A 7,025-nucleotide genomic window follows, 5' to 3' on the forward strand; every position below is an offset into this window, starting at 1 on the left:
TTTGTAAATTTAAGTATATTTGATCTAGCAAAGTAGTGTTTATTAATATATTCTTTTCCGAAGGTTTGACAATGCAGTACATTCAAGTATAAAATGGAATTCGTCGGATACATGTTTGGTTTTACAAAGTGTACATAATCTTTCCTGCCCATCTTCCCAGCTCAAATGGTAGACGGTGATTAGAGTACGAAATTTTACAAGTATTTTTCTAAATTTGTGGCAAAATACTTAAATGATTTTCACATTCAAAATTGATTTTAAAAAAGTTTATACACAACACATGTGGATGTACTATTAATGTCAGCATGCAATTTTTGTATAAATTGATCTTGTAATCTTTGCTTTACAGCAGTGGTAACCCAAGGACAGATGAATGATACAAACTTTTATAAAAAATCTGGAAAATAACAACTTAAATCATGTTTATACAAGTAATGAGTAAGTTAAACCGCGTAGATTTTTTTTTTCATTCAAATTTGACCATAATGGGTTTTAAAGACAGATGATACAAACAAAAAAAAATTGAATACCTGAATTGATATATATTTTTGAACCTATTTTAACAGTAAATGATGCAAATACTAAATATCTAAAATGATGTTCAAAATTCTGCCTTTATGCTGTCACCCTTATCAATCTATAGAACTTTTTTATCACTTTGTAGGAAATAATTGTGAAACCTAGAATGAAAAACTGACATCTCTGCGGTTAGAATTATTCATTTTACTTACACAAATTTGATTTAATTATTATTATTTGTATGATTTTTGAAAAATAAATTTGTTTTTATCATCTGCCCTTAAGGGGACACAAAGTTGTATAGATTAATAAGGATGCTGACAGAAAGGTAGAATTTGGAACATGATAGAAGGTTTGCAATTTCTTCATATTTTAGAACTTTAGTATTCGCATCACTTACAACCAAAATAGGTCCAGAATTATATACCAATCCAGGCATCCGGTTTTTTTTTCTTTGTATCATCTGTCCATAGTGTTCTCAATACATATTTATTATATTACACTTATAAATTTATATGTATATATTTTTTATTCATTTATCATACATTAATTTGTTACATTTATTTTTAATGCAAAACACATACTTGTCACTATATGCTGCTCCACCTAGCACCTTTAGGATATATTTTAGAGATAGATACTGTGAGTCTGTTATCTCAGGTCATAAGACTCTGAAAAAAAAAATCAAAACATTCTTTCAGTATCTTTAAAAACATTATTTAAAATAGAAAGAAAATAACCATAATAATTTGATATTTTCCCGCTAGATATTATATATTCATATACGTATTATAGCATGTAGACATAGACGTCCACAAAAATCCTGCAACGCATTAAAAAAAAACAAAAACAAAAAACCACAGTATAATTTGTCTATTTGTTGTGATATCCATGACAAACTTACATAATTTGTTAGAAGAACAAAACAGGACTAAACAATCCATTAAATCAGTCTTTGAACAACGTATCTATAGATGTCTAAATATTGTTTCCACCCAGCGTGCAGAAATATTCATTCTTCGTGCACATTTTCTGAACATTAATCCTCCGAATTTTAATTCAGTTCAGACATACCTTTCTTCTTTGTTTCTATTATCTAATAACAACCAGTAATTACACAAAAGGAGTCTATCAATGACACTAATTGACAAATGTGGCATTAAGTTATTACAAACTTCTCTTTCATAAAATGATAGATGATAGACTGAAGAGTAAAATACAGCATATTTATCTGAAGAAATTTTTTAGCATTTGCAATCCTAACTACTGATGTGTGAGAAAATATAATCTGAACATAGTAGTTGGGCATTGTCGCAAACCATGGCCAAAATGTATGATCTAGGAGAGAGCTATATGCGGGCTCCGGATCGTGGCTGGAGACGATGAGTAATAGTTGGGTTGCAAACTCCTGCTTGGATATTTGTGACCGTGTCGATTTGGACGTCACTTAGATCTGTATCCGTTGTTTGTAAAATCGAACGTGGTAGAGAGTACAAGGTATAGGAAGGGTGCTGTGTGGCCGTAAGGTAAAACAAAGGATAGGTGTGCCGTATTCCCGAAGGTCAACCAATATGCAATTCCAGGGATTAAAAAAAACTAAGGATTTCGTATTTATTAAACGAATTTCAACGATGGCAACAATTTACACGAAACAACAGACAGACATATTAACCGTGATCATATCGGATCTGACCGAAATGGTCTCTGGACTCAGAGTCCTGGTGAGTCGGACGTGTCGGAGATTGGCCTTTGTATATTCCAGACTAAAGATTGAAATTATACACGACTATTTATAAGAGTAAATAAATGACAGGTGTTGACATTAAGTAAGAGCGAAAGGTTCACAAATATCGAGTTTATTAAATATACTTGATGACTCTTTTATGAATCATGAATTATGAACACAATGTTGTTATAACAGGAAAACGGTTCTTTTGACATACCACTCTGTCTTTTTGTAATAACCAGGCGCGGATCCAGGAATTTAAGTGAGAGGGGGCGCAAAAAGTAGGCAGTGGGTCCAGGGCGAAGCCCGGGGGGGGGTGCAGGGGGGCAAAGTCCCCGGAAGCTCCTGGATTCTAGAGATTTTGTAGGGTAAAAATGAGGTCTACCAAGTAGACATTTATATATTTTCTCGACGAAACTATGATCTGCGCTAACTTTGATAACTATTCTTTTTCTGAAACGGTGAATTTTACACTGTGGTATATTCAATTCGTTTATTGACCAATTAAGGGCCCTCATGGGGCAAAAAGAAAGTACATTGTTAAAATGTATATAATGATTATGATCATACACACGAAATACAATATACATATACATAAGAGGGAAAGAATTACTTGATTGATAGAAAAGACATACAAGTTGGGGAATACCCAAAACATTTTATATGAACATAAGACTTGTTTTATAGGTATATATACAGTACATCATATATATATGCATACATTACTAAACCATATACTTGAAAGTATCATACTTTTACATAATTAATATTAATAATAATTAAAAAAAAAAGTTACATTCCTAAAATTTATGGTAATGTTTTTTGTAAAAATCTTCCAAGAGAGTTTAGTATATCTAGTTCTTCGCAATTTAGAATCCAGAATAATTTTTGTTTATCAGGCAATTCTGTAAAATGATTTACTTTAGATGAGATCAGGTTAAATAGGTCTTCTCTCTTCTTTGTGAATTTGCTATAAGGAAATGTTCTTCATCTTCAATTTGATTAAGCGTACAATTTTTACATTCTTTCTGATCTGGGTGTGTTATTATATCTGCCTAATTCTATGAAAAGTCTGTGCGCTGATACACGTAATCTACATATTGGTTTTCTGTATTCAGGTTTTAATAGAATTAGATATTTTTCCAATCTAAAATTGTTCTTCAGAAATAAATAAGTGACAAGTTTGCCCTCTTTTAGTGTTTCATTTGAGTGTTGCCAATCAAGTGAGTATTTTTTATTCATGGATTGTTTTAATGAATTCATAAAATTACTCTTAGTATAGGACATTATGTTTGGGATATCAAGAATTTTTAGTAATTTTTCTATTGAGGAGTACCAAGCGATCTATGTGAGTGTATCAAAGGATCTTTTGATAAGATTAATTCTAACGTCCCAGAGCTATTTATAGCATCTTAATGGTAAGCAGTCCGTTCCTTTTCTCTCCAACTATCCGTCTCTCTCTCTCCTGGAGAAAAGAGGAGTGGATTGGAAATCCTTCGCTGGTGAAGATTATGCTATCTAGCCTCCCTGCCTTTTTGTTTTTGATTCGCACAATGTATCATTCTAGTTTTCAAGTTATGCATCAGTCGAAAAAGATATATTTAAAAACAACTCGTAGAGACAAAAAGGTTACATTTTCGATAACATGCAATGCATATTACAATGTAAAATACTCTGTCGAAGAAGAAAAAGTGTGTCGATCCCAGATTAAAAAGAAAAGGGAGGGTTCCAATACCCCAAGTGCCTATGAAATGTTATGCGCTCCTCATTTTTGATGAAGGAAACACGTTCATAACTGCGATATCACTGCCAATTTCTTTTCTCCGGGGTTGGGGGTTGGGGGTTGGGTAGGGGGTTGTCATACAGTAAAATCAGACTCCCGTGTGATTTAAGCTTTACGTCAATATAACTGCACAATTGTTTACATCCTAAATGTACGGAAGCGTATTAGTGCCACGTTATTTATTTTTTTTTTTTAAAGTTGGCTTTTTCAACTTTGAGGTTGGTAATTCCATCTTTAATCTTGGCTTTTCCAACTTTAATTTGAGCTCTTCTAGCCCTTTTTCTTAGCTGTTTTCCTTTATTTTAAATTATTACCAACTTTATTAAAGCAAAATTAATAACTCAAATAGACTGGTGAGCAATTAGTCTGTCAATTATTTTTTACCTTGACCTTCCCTATGACCTTACGTATAACTTCCAACTTTTAATTAAAAACCCTCATATTCCTTTCGGTCCATTTTATATACTAGTAATTAAATAGAGAATAACTTCATACAACTCTGTACATGACAGGATTTCAACCAAACCTATTTAAGAGATCAGACATATATTTTGTTTTTGTATGAGAGAATAAGCTTAAACAAATGAGACCATTATTAGGTGTTTGATATATATAGGATGAATCAACACTAAATTACATGCTATAAATACAACAGAACTAAATGAATCAATTCTTTATATGAAAACACAATGAAATAATTCCTTCTTTCATCATAATTTCGTAATTAAATCGTTTCTTTCCATTGTAATTATACATGTATAAACGGCAATGCCAGTCCAGCTACAAAGTATCTGAATATAACGGATAAAGCCGTACAAAGATGGAAAAGCCAAGATTAAATTAAGTTGGAATTACCAACTTTAAAGTTGGAAAAGCCAAGGTTAAAGTTGGAATTACCAACTTAATGTTGGAAAAGCCAATTTTAAAGTTTGAATTACCAACTTTAAAGTTTGAAAAACCAACTTTTAAAGTTGGAAAATCCAAGATTAAAGTTGGAATTACCAACTTTGAAGTTGGAAAAGCCAAACTTTAAAGTTGGAATTACCAACTTAAAAAAATATTACGTGGCACTAATAGGCTTCCGTATAAATGATGATTGCTTTTGACTTTTGATGAGTTATAATTTCAATTGAAATAGATGAAATTATAGAAAGTAAGGACTCTGAAAGTGTATAACAAGATTTTACTTTTCATATAGATATTTTCATATAGATAATAAACCCACCCGACCTTATCTCTCACTTTCCTATCTACCTTGTAAACTTTTTCTTTTATATGCGTGACTATAGTCAAATATAATTATTAGAAATTGCGTTTCTTGTTTCTTTTTGCGACGCATTCTTAGGCATTTTCATAAATATCATTATTTGATTGAAAATCTATTGATATTCAACATGAAGAGCTTTGTTTAGACTATGTATTTCATAGATTGAAATCAATCAATTTCAGATAAGTTAATGCACATTCGAGTAGCATAAACACGCGGCCATGCACTGTGCACGTTCAACTTTAATTACATTGGCGGATCCAGAGGGGGGGAGGGTCCGGGGGTTGGAACCCCCCCCCTTTATTTTTTGCCGAATGGAGAAAGCGAGAGAGAAGGAGGATAAATGTTTTCTGGAATTGATATTTGTACTTAGAACTAACTTGTAAGCGTAGTTCAAAACAGCTCGATCGGTTGCTCATATTTCACTTGCAATATTGATAGAGTCCCAGATATTTACCTTCACTATTCCTCCCTTTCAGCGTTTTTATTTATGAGAGAATGGTAGAAAATAATCTACTTATTTTAATATATAAGTAACATGCGGGGTTTAATTTGATATCAGATTCCGACGATCTTTGGCTATATGTGTACCGTTTTCGGGTCGTCTTTTGAAGGAACAAACTTAAATAAGTCATAAAAGGGAATATGCATAAGGCCACAGTAAATTACATGTAATTCTTTGTTTTACATAGGTTTTCAAAAACCTACCCAAAAAGTTTTTCAAATTCTAAAAGAAAATCTTTGTTTTCTTCAGAAACCCTGCAAATCCATTCAATTTTAAGGCTACAGTAGTTTAAAGAATGTCTTTGTTTTTTATTCGGACTGGGAGGGGGTTACCTTTTCAAAGAAACAAACCACGACCTAAGATCTCTCTGTGTGAGTGTGTTTGTGTGTGAATCCATGTTTGAGTGACTGTGTGTGTGGGGGGGGGGGCACCACCCTGGAACCCCTTTCAAAAATTGCTGGATCCGCCTCTGAATTATAAGTTAATTACATGCAGCTGACTATTTGAACGGCCCAGCTGCTACATTGTCCAAATTGTTCCGGTTGCTCTTTTTCGCACGGCCCTAACCTCATCATCAAAAAACATTATATAAGTTAAAGCGGGGGGGGGGGGGGGGGGGGATGACACAGAGATTCAATTTACAAATAAGGGTGTTGTTGAGCAAAGTGTTACATCAAAAGTTCAGATTTTATAACTAGATAAACAAGGCGAAATTTTGATTTAGTGCACCTAGGCTCCGATTTTATTAAAATCTTTAGCAGTAATATACTATAATAGTTATACTCAATGCTATTTAGTACAGTATGGTAATGCATTTAACAGTATTCGCGTTTCATAAAAGCAGTACGATAAATTCCTTTTTTTAATATGAAAGATACATCTATAATTGAATTTGCTTTAATTATAAAAATATTGCAGCCGACTATTTACAGCGGTATAAATCCTTAATTTAAATAGATTATAATAATATATTCATGGAACAAAAGGTGACCCAGACAAAAAGAACTCTTTTGGTAATTGAAATATTTATAATATTTGGATCTTCTTTGTGATAAAACACAGTGTTTGTTTCAACGAACCTTTCACAAAAACTACAGTTTAAGTTTGTGATATAATATAATCAAAATAAAGTCCTTCGAAAAAAATCAATGATGTTCCAGCCTCAGCAGCAATGAGAGCCGTGCTTCGCGGAATATTTTATCGAGCCTCGATTTGGATATTCATC

The sequence above is a fragment of the Saccostrea echinata genome, unplaced genomic scaffold (assembly GCF_033153115.1).
Source record: "Saccostrea echinata isolate AGI-Se365-2 ecotype Australia unplaced genomic scaffold, CSIRO_AGI_Sech_v1 ptg000020l, whole genome shotgun sequence".
In the NCBI taxonomy this organism is placed as follows: domain Eukaryota; kingdom Metazoa; phylum Mollusca; class Bivalvia; order Ostreida; family Ostreidae; genus Saccostrea; species Saccostrea echinata.